Source organism: Siniperca chuatsi, linkage group LG21 (assembly GCF_020085105.1).
Source record: "Siniperca chuatsi isolate FFG_IHB_CAS linkage group LG21, ASM2008510v1, whole genome shotgun sequence".
NCBI classification, from domain to species: Eukaryota; Metazoa; Chordata; class Actinopteri; order Centrarchiformes; family Sinipercidae; genus Siniperca; species Siniperca chuatsi.
Genome location: NC_058062.1, coordinates 20,007,959 through 20,023,586, shown reverse-complemented (window position 1 = coordinate 20,023,586; position 15,628 = coordinate 20,007,959). Strand labels below are relative to the sequence as shown.

The 15,628-nt window shown below is 41.7% G+C and overlaps 1 long non-coding RNA gene across 1 annotated transcript; it reads left to right on the top strand.

Annotated features, from left to right (window-relative positions):
• Window positions 1–6,584: 6,584 nt before the first annotated feature.
• LOC122868887 lies at window positions 6,585–11,070 on the top strand. The gene is made up of 3 exons (XR_006376199.1): window positions 6,585–6,789; window positions 8,492–8,661; window positions 11,010–11,070. It is a non-coding gene; the product is annotated as an uncharacterized LOC122868887 (long non-coding RNA).
• The last annotated feature ends 4,558 nt before the right edge of the window (window positions 11,071–15,628 follow it).

Sequence of the window (15,628 nt, the reverse complement as noted above, 5' to 3'; positions counted from 1 at the left end):
GGTTAATTTCGAAACAATATACATGTATTTTACATATAGCAGAGTAAAACTAATTCAAACCTGCAATAACTGATTATTTGGCCACTTGGGGGCAGCAGAAACAAGTTGTGAACAAAACATTCACATATCATCACTGTTTAAGTTTATATGGCGCACTTGTTAGCTAACGGTTGCCTATTTTCACATCCAGCAGTTATGGAGCAACATTAGCATTCATCTGGAATTGTGTTTCTGGCCACCTGGCTAATGTAAGTCTCATATTCACTCTCCTTTTAGCTCTGTTTTTGGTCTCCCAACTCCTGAGGGACATATCTGACTCTGTAGCTGCGAAATGCTCATCAGCTAGTCGCTAACTGTGCATGTCTGCAGTTTGGTGCTGAGCAGGTGTACAGTTGGTTTTTAGAGCTTTTTCACTGAAAACTGCCGCCTGCTGCAGTTGAAAACTACGCTATTAGAGCAATGAGAGTGAACCAAAAACAGCTAAGTTGTGGGCCGGACAGCTAAACAATTCGCTGAAACTCGCTAAAGCTCCATAAAGCCGAGGGGAGCTGCAGGTTCAGGGGATAATTCTCTGTCGGTTCATCACTAGGAGTAACTTTCACATTGTCATTTGATACATTGTTATAAAAAATATTGATTGTAGCTGCTTTAAGGATTATATTGTACTTTGATTCAGGATTGTCAGATTACTGTATACCTTTGGTCTGTGTTTCATTCAACAGGTATCTTCTTACATTGTAGAGCATACTGTTAGTTTAATGTTAGCTTTACTTTCTATAAACTGGATCACAAACTTGGTGTGTGGAGTTAGAAAGAAGTAGGGATTTACCATGCAGGGAGGGTCTAATGAAAAGATGCTGTCAGTTAGCATGATGGGAACTGTAGGATCCAGCATTTTTGGAGCTTCACCCATACTAGGGACTGAAAGTCAGGATTACTCGGCCTCTTCTGCTTCAATTCAAACCATTCTTTAAAAAATCTGTCTTTTGTGAGTCATGAGACTTTTTTAAGTGCAATACTAAGTTGCTGGAGTACCCCTTTAATTTATATCTTACAGTCCATGGGCTCCCAGAACTTGTTGGAAAAGTGTGTTAGGGGATTTTTCCTTTAAGTGTCATAGGATTGTACTTCAGACACAACTCAGATCTTGATCAGTGACTCAACAGCGAGTGTCTATAAGAGGACGCCGCTGTTGTGCTTGATTGTGTTGTTGAGTTCTCCTGTTTCATCTCTAAGTTACACACTAGCATGTGAGCTACACAACCTGGTCATGTGACCTGACCCAGAGTGGGCTTGCAGTTCTGGCTTTGGAACCAAGTCACTTTCAGCTGATAATCACACTTCATCTTCTGGGGACCAAGAATATTACTATGTTTAATTGCAATGTTGAGGAGCTGTTATTTTCAAGATACTGATGAAAACGTCAGCGGCATCAAATAAATGAATGCTCCAACAACATCTTAAAAAGACTTCACACTTGGCAGAGGTAAAATAGTCCCAATGAAAATTTTTGACAGTTTGCTCTGTGGATTATAATGAGGGCGCTGTTTCTGTAAAGAAAAAAAAAAAGTTAATTGAGCAGGTTTACGTTGTACATCCCAGTATATAACCCAAAGTTCAAGAGTCAGCGCTCCAATTAGTTGCTGTTGGAAAGAGCGATGCGTGTACTGTACATAAACTCAGATTGTGTGGCCTTTAAGTTGACCTTATGCTACGTTCAGTATTTCAGTTGGTGCAGAGGCTAAATTTGAAGAGACGTGTTTTTCGGGACTTGGTGAGAACAGACGCTCAAAAGTGAAGTTTACCTGCAGACTTAGGCTAAAGAAAACTCATGTATGTGGTAAAGTGGGTATAGTGAAAAGGTTCGAAACCCTTCCTACTGAAATCCATCAGAATCATCCTCCTATTTAAATTGATTTGATTGAAACGTATAAAAAAAATAAAAAATTATTAAGGTGAACTGTGATAGGTGCTGCTCCTTTGTCTCCACGTAGTCACATAGATAGATAGATAGATAGATAGATAGATAGATAGATAGATAGATAGATAGATAGATAGATAGATAGATAGATAGATAGATAGATAGATAGATAGATAGATAGATAGATAAATAGATACCTGGCTGAGTGAAGCAGCTGATTGTAAAAAAGCTCCACCGTTTCTTATGAGTGAACCAGATGTCTGCATTTTTGTGAGCGAGTGGCTGCAGTCGGCTGAAACTGCCTAAATTGTGGGGTTTGCAGACATTATGATTGTTATTGGCTCTAAATAATAAAAGCCCTTTTTAGTGCCCCCAGTCCAAATAAAGGTTTATATGTGCGATTCTCTGGTTTCCCCTGCAGAAGGCTGTGTCCAGCGCCGGCAAGGCTGCAGGTGAGCTGTAATTACGCAGAAAGCAGACATTATGGAGCAGAAGAGCTGCAGGGAGATGCACAGCAGCTTTCTGCCATCTGATCCACCAGCAGCAGACACGTTGCACAGTCTGAAGCTGGCCAAGCAAGCCTCTAATTCACTCCTCCTCTGTCTCTCTCTCTCTCTCTCTCTCTCTCTCTCTCTCTCTCTCTCTCTCACACACACACACACACACTGCAGATACCTTCATATTATCCATGTGTCTGCCTGTTCCTTTTTTTTACAGGGAAGAGGATGGAATGCAATCTGTCTTTCAGGAAGAAAGGGAGGCAGAAAAGAAGAAGAAAGGGAGGAAAGCGCCACCTCATCATTCCCCAGTTCAACCTCTAGAGCTCTGATCGGATCCTCAGAGCGTCACAAACCAACACACACACACACACACACACACACATTTAGCTTTTGTTCCAATGTATCTCTGATGAAAAAAACATATCACTCTCATTTCAGCACAACGCCACAGAGACTTAACTCATGGCTATTGCACAGTATTTTCACTATGTGGCATTTTCAGTTGAGTCTTTGCCATTCAACAAACTGTGTGTAATCTACAGGGTGTCAGCTGTCAGTAAGCAGTCTTCCTTTATACATCATAATGACTTCAGTTAAAATGTAGGGTCAAGTTTCGGCAAGTACCGTAAAAGAGTTTAGGCATATGCAAACAGCAAAGTCTTGATCTTAACAGAAACACTTAAAACGCACATATATTATACTATACGCTGCTCTAAAATTTACGACTTTATGCTACCTGCTCAACCCCAAACAGCAGACAAAAGAGGTTTGTGGAGTATTTAGGAGCTAAAAAGCCAGATATTCCCCTCAGAAGTTGGTGGAGACCAAAACAGAGCTAGAAGAAGAGTAATATTGGACTTACATTCATCTGGTAGACAGAAACAAGACTCCAAATAAATGCTAATATTGCTCCGTAACTGCTGAAAGTACACCATATTAAAAGGTGATATGTCAATAGTGTGTTCACAATAAATAATACATTTGTTTCTGCTGCCTCCAAGTGGCCAAAAAATATTTTTTTCATTTTTGTTAATTGGATTCATCCAGTAAAAATGCATTGTTTTGAATTTTTACATCTGCCTAGTGGCTAAAGGGGTTAACGGGAATCGACGTGCAGTTACATTTTTGTGTTGGGACACGTCAGCTAAGGCTTAGCTTCGGAGCCTTCAGAGCAGAAGTATAAATCCAGTTTAAATCCAACAGCCTAAAATTTTGACATCATTTTCCAGGTGCCAGTCAGGCATGGTTGACCAACATGAAAAAAAAAAACTGCAATAAATTCACCATCAAAGCAAATTCAACAAATCTAGTCAATATGGAGAACACAGGGTTTTCTCAAAAGTGAATATTCATCCTAATTTAAAACAACATAAACAGGAGTGATGACATCATCATTCTTGTGCTTGTGGATGAATTTGGCACAATCATTTCAATCATAACATTAGTTTTTATTAATATACCTAGTTTCTAAGCATGACAGAGCATTTGGCCCATGACAGAGGTTCTTGAATGCCTTCCACGTTGACACGTGACAGTGCACAATTAAAAGGAATCAGCTGAGCACATATTTGATCGAACATCCCCATGTTGGCGCCCGCAAAAGCCCTGCTCTTGGCTGATCCAAACATGAATTAAAGAAAATGTGGAAGCAACCACCACATCTTCCAGTGTTTCTAAATACAGCATGAAACGGTGAAAAGCACTTTTCAAAACGTGATCTCGATATCAGCGTTCCGAGCCCACATTTTTGGACTGACTTGGAAATCTCCAGTTTCTATGCTGTTGGGAATGAACTTGAAAGGTTTTTGCACAACTGATTTTAAAGCAGCTGTAATTGTAGTTCATGCAGGTTAAAACAGTCAGAAATAATTTAATTTCTTTCAACAGTTCTTTACATATACTCTAATAAAAAAGCACAATAAACCGGTTGACCAGAAAGTTGTGTGTTTTTTCCTTCTGTGTAGTTTGGAACAAATATGTTGTTTTCGTGGAGGTGAGGATTGAGCCTTTTTTTTTTCAGCCTAAAAAAAAATAATGTGACCTAAATTAAAGAGTACAGAATCATGTACATTTTCTCTTTACCTCTATAAATGTACATAAAGGCTTTGATTCCTAAAAGGGCCGAGCAGACATTGCATGCACAGAGCTGTCAGTAACTGACAGAATTTCAAGGGGTTTATCTCTAGCATGTCGGAAGGTCACATCAGTCCTTACAAGCAGAACAGTACGTTTGACCCCAGAGACGAAACAACACACACACACACACACACACACACAAAAACACAAATCTGCAGAGACACAGTCCATACATATAAGTATGATCTAATTAAAGCACATTGCAAAGCCATATAGTAATAAAGTGAGAGTGATCAGCGGAGCAAAAAATCCACCTCTGTAATTTCTGACGTTTCCCTGGCAGAGCAGAGTTGGAGAAAGAATGTTTGGGATTGCTGCACAGGAGGAAGGGAAGAGGAGATTGAAATGATATTAATTATCCTAAAAGGTCGGATCGGCGGTAGAGAGACATTTAGGAACAAAAATATTAAGAAAGTTTCCCGGTTATTGTAACTGTTACTTTAATAAGGGGACTCATTATTATCCAGGTTCACATTGGGAGACCAAGGTAAAATGTATGGCCTTTGAGATTTAGCAAGGTTAAACTCTGGGCCAATGAAAGCAGCTTACAGGTGGCTTCTAAAATTACCCTGGAAGTAAACTATGGAAAGTAATCTGAGTCTTTAGCAAGCAAGGACTTGATTTAACCGACCCAGAGAGACCTAATTCTTGATGTGGTGGGACAGCTTGTGCTCAAGAGTACTTATAAAATCTACTTGTTTGTAGGTGATCTGCTGCTGCATATGGATCACATATTAGTTTCACTTCTGGGTGAAAATGCAGAATGGAATATCAAAGAATTAGACACACAGTAAGATCAAATAATAGGGGCATCACTGTTCCTGGCTCCGATGAAAAATCTATTCTTTGAAGAAATTGAAAAAATACAATTTCATTACTTTAACACTTGTGTTTTGTTGACATTTGCTTTACTTCTTCAGAGACACTGGTTTTTATTTATGTTTTATTTTTTAATTAAATAGTGTAAAAAAAAAAAAGTAATAAAAATGTGTCACAAAAAGACTTTCCTTCATGGTCATCTGCAAGTGATTAGTTCATAAGAAAGGCGTCGTCCACAGGTTGTGCGCAAAGTGAGGAGCGAAGAGGGAAAGGTTGGCTGAATGTCTTTGAAGAGAAGAAGAGTCAAATTCTTTTTCATGGAAAATCTTTGAGAAGGAACTTGAGGAGGCAGCCGCACATTTTTAACTAATTCTCTTCTCAGTCCCGAACACTGATACATCACTTTTTTTTTTTTACACAGAAATAAACAGGAAAAAGTAATCTGATAGACAATGTATTACAAATGTCATAATAAAAGGTAAAAGACTATGAAAATATGGGGTGGGGTGGGGTGGGGGTGCACTCAAGGGCAGCTGCAAGGAGCGGCAGCAGAGCGAGGCAAGCATGATCCAGCCCAAATCAAAGTGCGTTAGTGTTATTTGTTTATTTACTTGAATTATTACCTCACTGTTTCTGTTTATTTCAACTTTTTTTCTTACGAGGATCACGGCCTCCCTCCACCCAATCGGGAGAAAGAAAAGAAATTTGGCAACCTGTGTACAGTGAAGATCAAGTATCGTACATGAGTGAGTAGGTTAGTGAATAAATGGGGATGAAAATAATTCTATGAGGTAATTGCTAGCTGCTGCAGGATGTCGGATGGAAATTATGGCAGACGGTGACATTACATACACATGGTTAATAGGGTGCTAGAGTGAGGCAGATAATGCAGAGTAATAATACAGAGAGTACAAAGACAGGGAAGAAAAAAGGGAGGAGGGGGTTGTTGGATGTATTTGTGTGCGTTGTATTAATTATTATGATATTATTATATTAACTTTATAATACTTAAATACACTTGAATGACACACACGTACTGTGTGTAAAAACACGCACACAGTGTACAGAGATGGTGAGAAAAAGGCAGAGACAACTGTTAACAAGCTGTGAGGTTGGTTTCACTTTTACCTTGCGGAGGTGGGCATGGTTAGCAGTCAGCTGCAGAGGCAGCGGTGGGGGAGGGGCTCAGGTGAGCAGTGTGGGGGGGGGGGAGCTAATTGTCACAGCTGTGTCTTGTCGACTAATTACGCTCGCCCCTTTATAAGCAGCAGCGTGCTGGACCTGACGGCTACCACACACGCGCGGGTAGCAGCCAGCCAGCCAGCCAGCCAGCCAGCCAGCCAGCCAGCCAGCCAGCCAGCCAGCCAGCCAGCCAGCCACATGAATGGTGTTAAGAAGACGATCTCGACCAGCGTGAGCTAGCCGGGCACTTTTGTGTTTGTGTCGGGGGAGGGGGACCCATAGTGGTAACAGACTTGCTACACTTGCTGTTAATACATTTGACACCTTGACATCAACACAAACAGAAGTGTTTAGTCTACATCCAAGCCCGTGCACAGTATCAGCAGCGAGGCGCTGGATTGGAGTCCTATTGGGATGGTTGTTTTGGTGTTTGCCTTTCGAGACACAATGATTGTAGTTTCCTGTAGATTTTTTTTTTTTATACACATACGCATACAGATACCCCCCCCCATCTATCTGTAGTTTCCTGTAGATTTTGGGCACATTGTTCTTTTTTCCTCTATGTTAACAGCTGTGATCATACAAAGACCGAAGAGATGAAAATCATGAATGTCCTTAACTTCAGCTTTTGAACTTCAGAATTCAGGAAGCTGACAAAAGGAAAGAATTGAAAAAAAAAAAAAGATTCAACCAAGCTCCCAAGTTTATCCTCTGAGAGCTGAACTGTATTTTCTGCTAGGAAGTGGGTATATCTGCCATTTTGCTCTGTATGATGTGAACGCTGGGATGGCATCATCGCCACATCATCGCCACACTGGCATCAGAGCCACAGACCAACAGGGGCTGCCACTGAAAACTGAAAAGGCTACATAAGAGGCTTAGACCTGAATTCAAAGCTATGATTAACACAATAGCATTAAGGCTTGTCTATACTCATACCTTTTTAACATTTTGCACAACAATACTGAACAGCGAAAATATGCACACTGTTTCTATGCTGTTGAAACTTGACCTTTGACTCCGTCCTGAAACATGCCAAAACCTTTTGCTTATGTGAGTGTGTGTAGATTACAGTCATTGAGTCGGGGGATGCTCTGAATATTTTCTCATGCTAACACAGCGTCCCCTCCATTCCTGGCAAATGGACAAATGACACGCTCGCTGCTTTCGGAGAAGCTGTAAGTTAAAATAGTTTTTCCTTTAGGCCTCATATTACTCAAGCAACCGTCGCTGTCATTACTGGTACTTCTGTTTCTGTTAATTATATTAACATCACTGGTGACAGACGGATAAGTGGCCGTGGCTGGATGCCAGCGTACGGCACTGCTGAATACTGTTAGGTTCCTCACAAGACAGTTTCACCTCTTGGGCTCAATGGAGTCGTTAAAAAATGGTTCCGTTTAGCGGCAAAAACATCGAAAGTTCCCTCAAGTTTTTCATCTTTAAGTCCATGAAAATGTCTGGGAATTGAAAGTGTGTACAAAGTGTACATAGGCAACAGTTTGCTAAGATGTTCTCCATATCAACTTTATAAGGTGATGATGTCACTGTCAATTAATGAAAACAAACTCCACCAAATGTACATGTACAGTAATAATTTTTTTCATTTGGTGTTCATAATATGGAATGTTTGCATAGCTGTGTTGTGAATGTGGGTATATCTCCCTGATTAACATCTTAAATACTTACCGCTGAAACAGCATACACACACACACACACACACACTTAAGTGATGGGCGGCTGTCAGTCCAGGTGTTAGTGCTGTATTGTTTCTGCTTCTCGTCTTTCAGCAAAGGCAGGTGAGGAGGGCGGCGGGGGGGGGGGGGGTGGTGCAGGTCCTAAACCTTCATCTTGTGTTCCTCCCAGCTGTTTCCCCCTCCGGGAGCGAGGCTCATCCTCACTCTTAGTTCCCTGCTGTGTCGTTAAAAAACAGATCGTGCAGAGGCGAGGAGGCGGGTGCAAGAATGTGGAAGGGAGGGATGACAGCAGGACGCAGAGAGGAGGAATGGAGGAAGAGGAGCGGAGAGGAAGAAAACTTCAGTTATTGTCATTGACTCGCAGCGACAGATGGAGATGTTTGAACCGGAAACAGCTAGCCAAGAGGTACTACTAGAATGTCCAAGACTCTCCTCCACCAATCTGATTGGCTGGATGAAATGACCTGTTGTGTAACTCTTCATATGTGCTCTTTCTCTCCACCTTTCAGATAGACAGGATGAGAGGTGGAAGTCAAGGGAATACTACAACGTGACAGTTAAATACAAAACAGACTACATTCAGAGCAGATCTGTTTTAGTATAGCATGACTAAAGAGCTATATGCACCTCAGAATCCCTACACACAATTAGCACTCTCAATTTAGTTCCCGCTTGGCTCTGAGTCCTTATTGCTTCCCGACGGTTCCCTCCTTCAAACATTTAAAATTCCTCACAAATATATTTTTATCCCTCCAGTTTGGATCCAAGGCTCTGAGAATAATGCAGTACACTGACGGAGAACCGTGGGTGTGTGTGTGTGTGTAGTGGGTAATGGAGGGTTGGTGTTGGGGTACGTGAACATGGTGCCGCCTATGCATATGTCCTAATCACCATCATGAAGGTTAATCGTGCCTTTATAAGATCACAGAGGTGTGGACACGGACAAGAATTGCATCTACTACCTGACAGCAGAGTGCTGTATCAGCAGATGCTCTCAAATCTAGCTCCTTTTATGTAGAGGGAGGAGATAGCAGCTTTACGTGCTGGGTTAAAATAAAAAATCTGAACAATGGGCCCAAGAAATGTTTACGCACAAAGTCGCACACTTGAAGATATTAGCGGGAAAAGATATTTGGAACTTTGAAACTGGCTTACGCAATGATGCAAAAGTTCCTCTAATGTCTTTAACCCATGCGATACCACAACCATGAAGAAAGAAAAGAAAAAATACAAATACAATGTCTTACAAATAGTCCACAATAAGCTGTAAGGACTAAAAAGTCAAAAACTTCTCATAAACTAAAAGTTCCTGCTGTGCATTTGCATTTGGGCTCAGGGTTTTGGGTTGAGCTCGGTGTCTGTTCACTGAGTCAGACAGATGAACTCAATGTGAATAAGCAGGAAAACATTCAGCACTGTGACAACAGCCTGGTTAAGTACAATCTTTTCAAGAAGAGCAGGGGAGAGGGAGATTAGAGGAGGGGGAAGAAAGAGCAGAGAAGACGGATGAAGACGAGGAAGATGTCGAAAAGCAAGTGGAGAAGGTAGAGGACATGGCAGGCGAGGGGGGGAAAGAAAGAAGAAGAAATCAGGAGACAGTGATGAGGAGGAGAGGAGAGGAAGATGGGGAGGTGGTGGAGGAAGTAGGAGGATTGTGAAGAGAAGTAAAAGGACAAAAAAAAAGATGGAGAGGAGAACAAAACAAGATGAGTATTTAGAGAAGACAAAAGAAGAAGAAAAGGAGAAACAGAGCGAGAATAAGAAAAGGGCGTGTGTGTCCTTGGCTGGAAGGCAGTGTGTTGTTTAAACAGACTGAAATAGAAGGAGTCATTACTCCCTGTGCTGCTGTGACCGTTAACTGCCTGACTGACTGACTAACTGATTGTCTGACTTTCTGACTGACTTTCTGACTGACTGACTGACTGACTGACTGACTGTCTGACTGTCTGATTGATTGTCTGATTGTCCCTCTCTTACTGACTGTCTGACTGACTTTCTGTGCTGTATTCATAATGTGCTGTGGTCAGTTAGCAGAGAAACAGACTGCAGGGTGGAGCTGCCTTCACTGTAACCACACACACACACACACACACACACACACACACACACACACACACACACACACACACACACACACACAATTCACTCTTGATCTGGATTTGAACTGTTGGCAGTTTCAAGTCACAATGCCGCCAGGATGCTGCAACAAGCACATGCAAGCGAGGCAGTTCTGACTCTGAACACACACAGCAAGCGGTCACACTTTGGTATTGTGATCCGTTCACATGCATGCAAAAGGTGGGAAAATCTGCATCATATCTGCTAGTCTGGTGTAGTCAGCCAGCAAATTTGTACAATGTTAACGCACTTAGCTGATAGAGGTGGAAAAAACAAATATTAGGCATTTTTTCTTGAGAAATGACAAATGATTGATTATCAAGATTGATGTTGATTAGCTTTCTGTTGATAGATTAATTGACTAATTGTTTCAGGACTAGAAACCGCAGTTGACAAAATAATCTCACCACAAGGCCCACTTAATAGCTATTCCGGAGCTTTCCATTGTTTTTTACTTTACCATCAAAAGCTCTAGAAGAGCTACTTAGTGGACCTTGTGGTGAGATTGTTGTTTCAATTCTATCAATATTTCTGTGATAGAACCTTTTAGCTTCTTAATCATTATATAGTTCCTCTAACTCAGCTGCTGTCGGCCCTCAAGCTCCTCTGAGTACTCTGCTCCCCCCTCCCCATCAGGCTAACGGCCCTCTTCTGACTAATGACTCCCCACCTCCCCCACCTGTAACCTCTGCTGTGTGCCTGACTGCTGACCAGGTGAGAGGACAGCTGATGAAACTGTACTCAAACAAGGCTGCAGGCCCCGATGGCGTTAGCCCCAGGGTGCTAAAAGCCTGTGCCCCCCAGCTATGTGGAGTCCTTCAACATGTCTTCAACCTGAGCCTGAGTCTTCAAAGGGTCCCTGTTCTGTGGAAGACATCTTGCCTCGTTCCTGTGCCGAAGACGCCACGTCCCAGTGGCTCCAAGGACTACAGACCGGTGGCACTGACCTCCCACATAATGAAGACCCTTGAGAGACTGGTGCTGGAACAGCTGCGGCCCATGGTCAGACCCCTCCTAGACCCCCTTCAGTTCGCCTACCAGCCCCGGCTGGGAGTTGAGGACGCTACCATCTTCTTCCTGCTTAACCGCATCCACACCCACCTGGACAAGCCGGCAAGCACGGTGAGGATCATGTTTTTTGATTTCTCCAGTGCTTTCAACACCATCAGTTTCCATCCAGGGGGTCAGTGTGGACATTGTAGAGGACTACAAGTACCTGGGAGTACACTTAGACAATAAACTGGACTGGGCTAAGAACACTCAAGCTGTTTACAGGAAGGGCCAGAGCCGCCTCTATTTTCTGAGGAGGCTGAGGTCCTTCAACATCTGCCGGACAATGCTGAAGATGTTTTATGAGTCTGTGGTGGCCAGTGCTGTCCTGTATGCTGTTGCATGCTGGGGCAGCAGGCTGAGCGTAGCGGATGCCAACAGACTCAACAAAGTGATCCGTAAGCCCAGTGACATTGTGGTGGTGGAGCTGGACTCTCTGGCGGTGGTGTCAGAGAGGAGGATGCTGGCCAAACTTCATGCCATCTTGGACAGTGTCTCCCACCTGCTCCATGACGTGCTGGTCAAACAAAGGAGCACCTTCAGCGAAAGACACATCCCCGCAATATGCACTACAGAGCGCCACAGGAAGTCATTCCTGCCTGTGGCCATCAAACTCTTTAACTCCTCCCTCTAAGTGTTAGTCTGTATGACCCTAAGTCACTAAACTGGACATTGATCATTACATCTCTGCAATACTTGAATAACTGTGCAATATCCATGTAATACTCATGTGCAATATTTAGTTGGTTTTTTTTTTTGTTTGTTTTTTCCTATTTATTATTCATACCTGCTGCTGCAATACTACTTATTACTTATATTATTACATTGCATTTATACCGTATTATCATCATCAACCGGTAAACCCACTTGGTACTTCACACTTGTTTTATTTTATACTTATACCCACTTGGTACTTAATTTATTTTCTGACCTGTTTTTTATAGTTTTTATAGTGTATTATATTATATTTTTTTTTGCTAGTACTTTCTCCTGTGTGTACTGGCGTAAAGGAGCTGCAATAAAGTTTATTTCTGAATAAAGTATTTCTGATTCTGATTCTGATACACTGTAGGGCTTTTCACACTGCACTTAGCCCAGGGCAAAAATCATACGATGCATCAATACGACGCAGCCGTGCCCGGTGGAATCCGGGTTGTAATAATTTTAGTGATGCTTTATAACGCTATCACCACATCAAAATTTAAATTTGTGAACAAATACCTGCAGAAATATGACATTCCCATCAGCCTCAGCTCTACATTGTGTTTAGTGTTAATCAGCAAATGTTAGCATGCTAACATGGTACATTTCATATCATCTAACATTAATGCTTAATTGTTAGCATTTAGCTCAAAGCATCGTGGCACAAAGCTGTGCTTTTTATACAGCCTCACAGAGCCGCTAGCATGGTGGTAACTCTTGTCTTGTTCTGGTCTGGTAAGGATGTGCCCTGTGTTTCATCGATTGCTTTTTACTTTGAAAGAAATCGATCAAGTGTGGCTTCATGCTGCACGTTTTGGAGCCCTCACTTCTGTGGCAAGACAAAGTACAGAAGTGAGGGCAGTGAAGTAGCATCATATGCTGCACCGCCCTCACTTCTGTACTTGGTTGATGAAGTGGAGTACCTACTACTACTTTTATGGTTAAATGTGGCACTGCAATGCTTTGGACTATGGGCCTATCATTGACACTAGCGAACGATAAATGTGTTTAAATACCATCAGTAATATAGTCTACATATACTTCTATCATAATTTCTAGTTACTGGGGAGTGATGGAACAGAGAGACAGAGGTTTGTCAGAAGTCAGTAGAATTTTGCCTCTCAAGTAAAGACAATAGAGCAGACAATAGACTTGATACCTGTTTGTCTGCCTGTTTGTCTGCATGTGTGCCTGTGTGTGTGTTTGTGTGTGTGTCAGAACAGAGAAGACACACTAATGTGTATAGAGTAAACACATCTTTTACACTCCAGTTTGAGCGCCCGTCAACACTTCTACAAATCTACCTTAACCGATTATAAATATCAGTCTGCACATGCCAGCAGACCGCTGTACATTCATGGTTACAGATTAGAAAGTGAAGTAGTTCATGTGAGGACAGAATGGCAGTGAAGTGCCAGTTAAGAAAAGTTATGATTATGTTGGTTCTCAACATTTTGAAACTCTCGACACAAACATTTGAGGAGGATGAAACAGCTGTGGTGAGTTGAACTTAAACTGAATTTGTCGTCACTGCGTGCTTTAATGTTTTAAGGTAAATTTGATTGAAGTGAAGTGAATTTCAGTGTCAGAGACTGAACTGAACTAAACTGAGCCCTAGTGTATTGAACTAAACGGTACTTAACTGTACAGTAGCAGCCGCTTTGATGTTGCTCTGCTGTCGACTTTGCACTTCCTCTCAGGTTGTAAAACCTGAACACACAGCTGTCTGTCATCACACACAGCAAGACAGCGTCTGTGTGTGTGTGTGTGGGTGAGAGAGAGAGAGAGAGAGAGAGAGAGAGAGAGAGAGAGAGAGGATGAAAAGGTAAGCCTACCTGCTGCTTTCTCATTACTGCCTTTGAGCGCCTCAGCAATGGTTAAAAATGCACGTGTGTGTGTGTGTATGTGTCTGTGTGTGTGTGTGATGGGCTCTTTATGAACGGAAGCTATTGGTTGTTTGAAGTTTATGCTACTGGCAAAGACGGGAGAGGAGAGGAGTTTAGGGTGTTATGCTGAGTATGTGTGTGTGTGTGTGCATATGCGTGTGTGTGTGTGTGTGTGTGTGTACAAAGAAGTCTCCTGCTAATAATAATTTACTGCAAGTGTGTGTATGGTAAGAACGGGAGGTTTACACCTAACAATCATGTGTTTTACCTGGGTGTGTGAGTGTGTGTATGTGTGTGTGTGTGTGTGTGTGTCCTCAGTGCTCGACAGGACCTGACCACCTGTTAATTGGCCCTTCTGGGTATAACATGAAAAGCAAGATTCAACATTGTGGCATCAACTTCCACAATGAACACATAACAAAGGAATATGATAACAGCCTCAGGATTGTTCATTTAATTTCTTACACCACTGAGAAGCTAATGCTAGATGAAGTGAGGACCAGGGTATGCACAGACAGACTCTGATCATATTTGTTGGGTCTTTGTAAATAATATTATGAAGAGTTTGGTCTAGACCTGCTCTGTAGGAAAAGTGCAATGAGATCACTTCTGTTATGAATTGGCGCTATATAAATAAAATTGAATTGAATTGAATATATGGTTCTGGTCCAACCTGGACTACTTGCTGAAAGTTGGATGAGAAGATTGATGCTGCTCTCATATTTGTATGCCAAATATGAGGCTAACGCCAGCCGGTAAGGTTAGCTCAGCACAAATCCTGCAAATGGGAAAATAGCTAGCTTGATTCAGTCCAAAGGAAAATAAACATTCGTCAGCTCCCGTAAAGCTCACTAATTAACATGTTACATCTTGTTTGTTTAATCTGTGAAAAAACTAAGTGTAAAAACAACATTACAGTTACTGCTCCTGGCTAAGAAATAGTCCAGCACATAATCATCATCATGTCGTTTTTACACTTTGGGTTTGTACAAATTAGGCAAACAAGATTTTGTTACCTTCGGACAGACCCAGGCTAGCTGTTTCCAGTCTTTATGCTAAGCTAAGCTAACCAGCTGCTGACCAGCTGTAGCTGTATATTATATATATTATTATATTATAGCGTACAGACATTAGCGATCTTCTCATTTACTGTATCTCACCGCAAGAAAGTGAATTAGCATATTTCCCAAAATGTCAAACTATTCTAAATCAGATTTATAAGGAATTCTCATAAATCAAGAAATGTCATCAAGTATCAAGGCGATAAAAAAGCGTTATTAAAAATGAACTTGGAAGAATAGACGGTCTTGGAGTTAAATTTGTAGAAACAGCGACATATCTGTTCTGTGAGACAGATGAGTGACAGACATCAAAAACACTAAAGAAAGACTTAAAATTGCCCTTAAGGATGTAATAAGTTAATTCAGTGGGTGTGTGTGTAAAGTGCAGGCCTGTGGGCTAGACTGACTACGCTCTACTGCCACCTGTTATTAAAACCATCTACAGGAATTACAACTGAGAGACAGAGAGAGAGAGTTGGAATCAGTTTAATCTCAAAGAACATTATAAAGGAATTTCCTGGGTTGAGAGATAGAGACAGAGAGAGAGAGGGAGAGA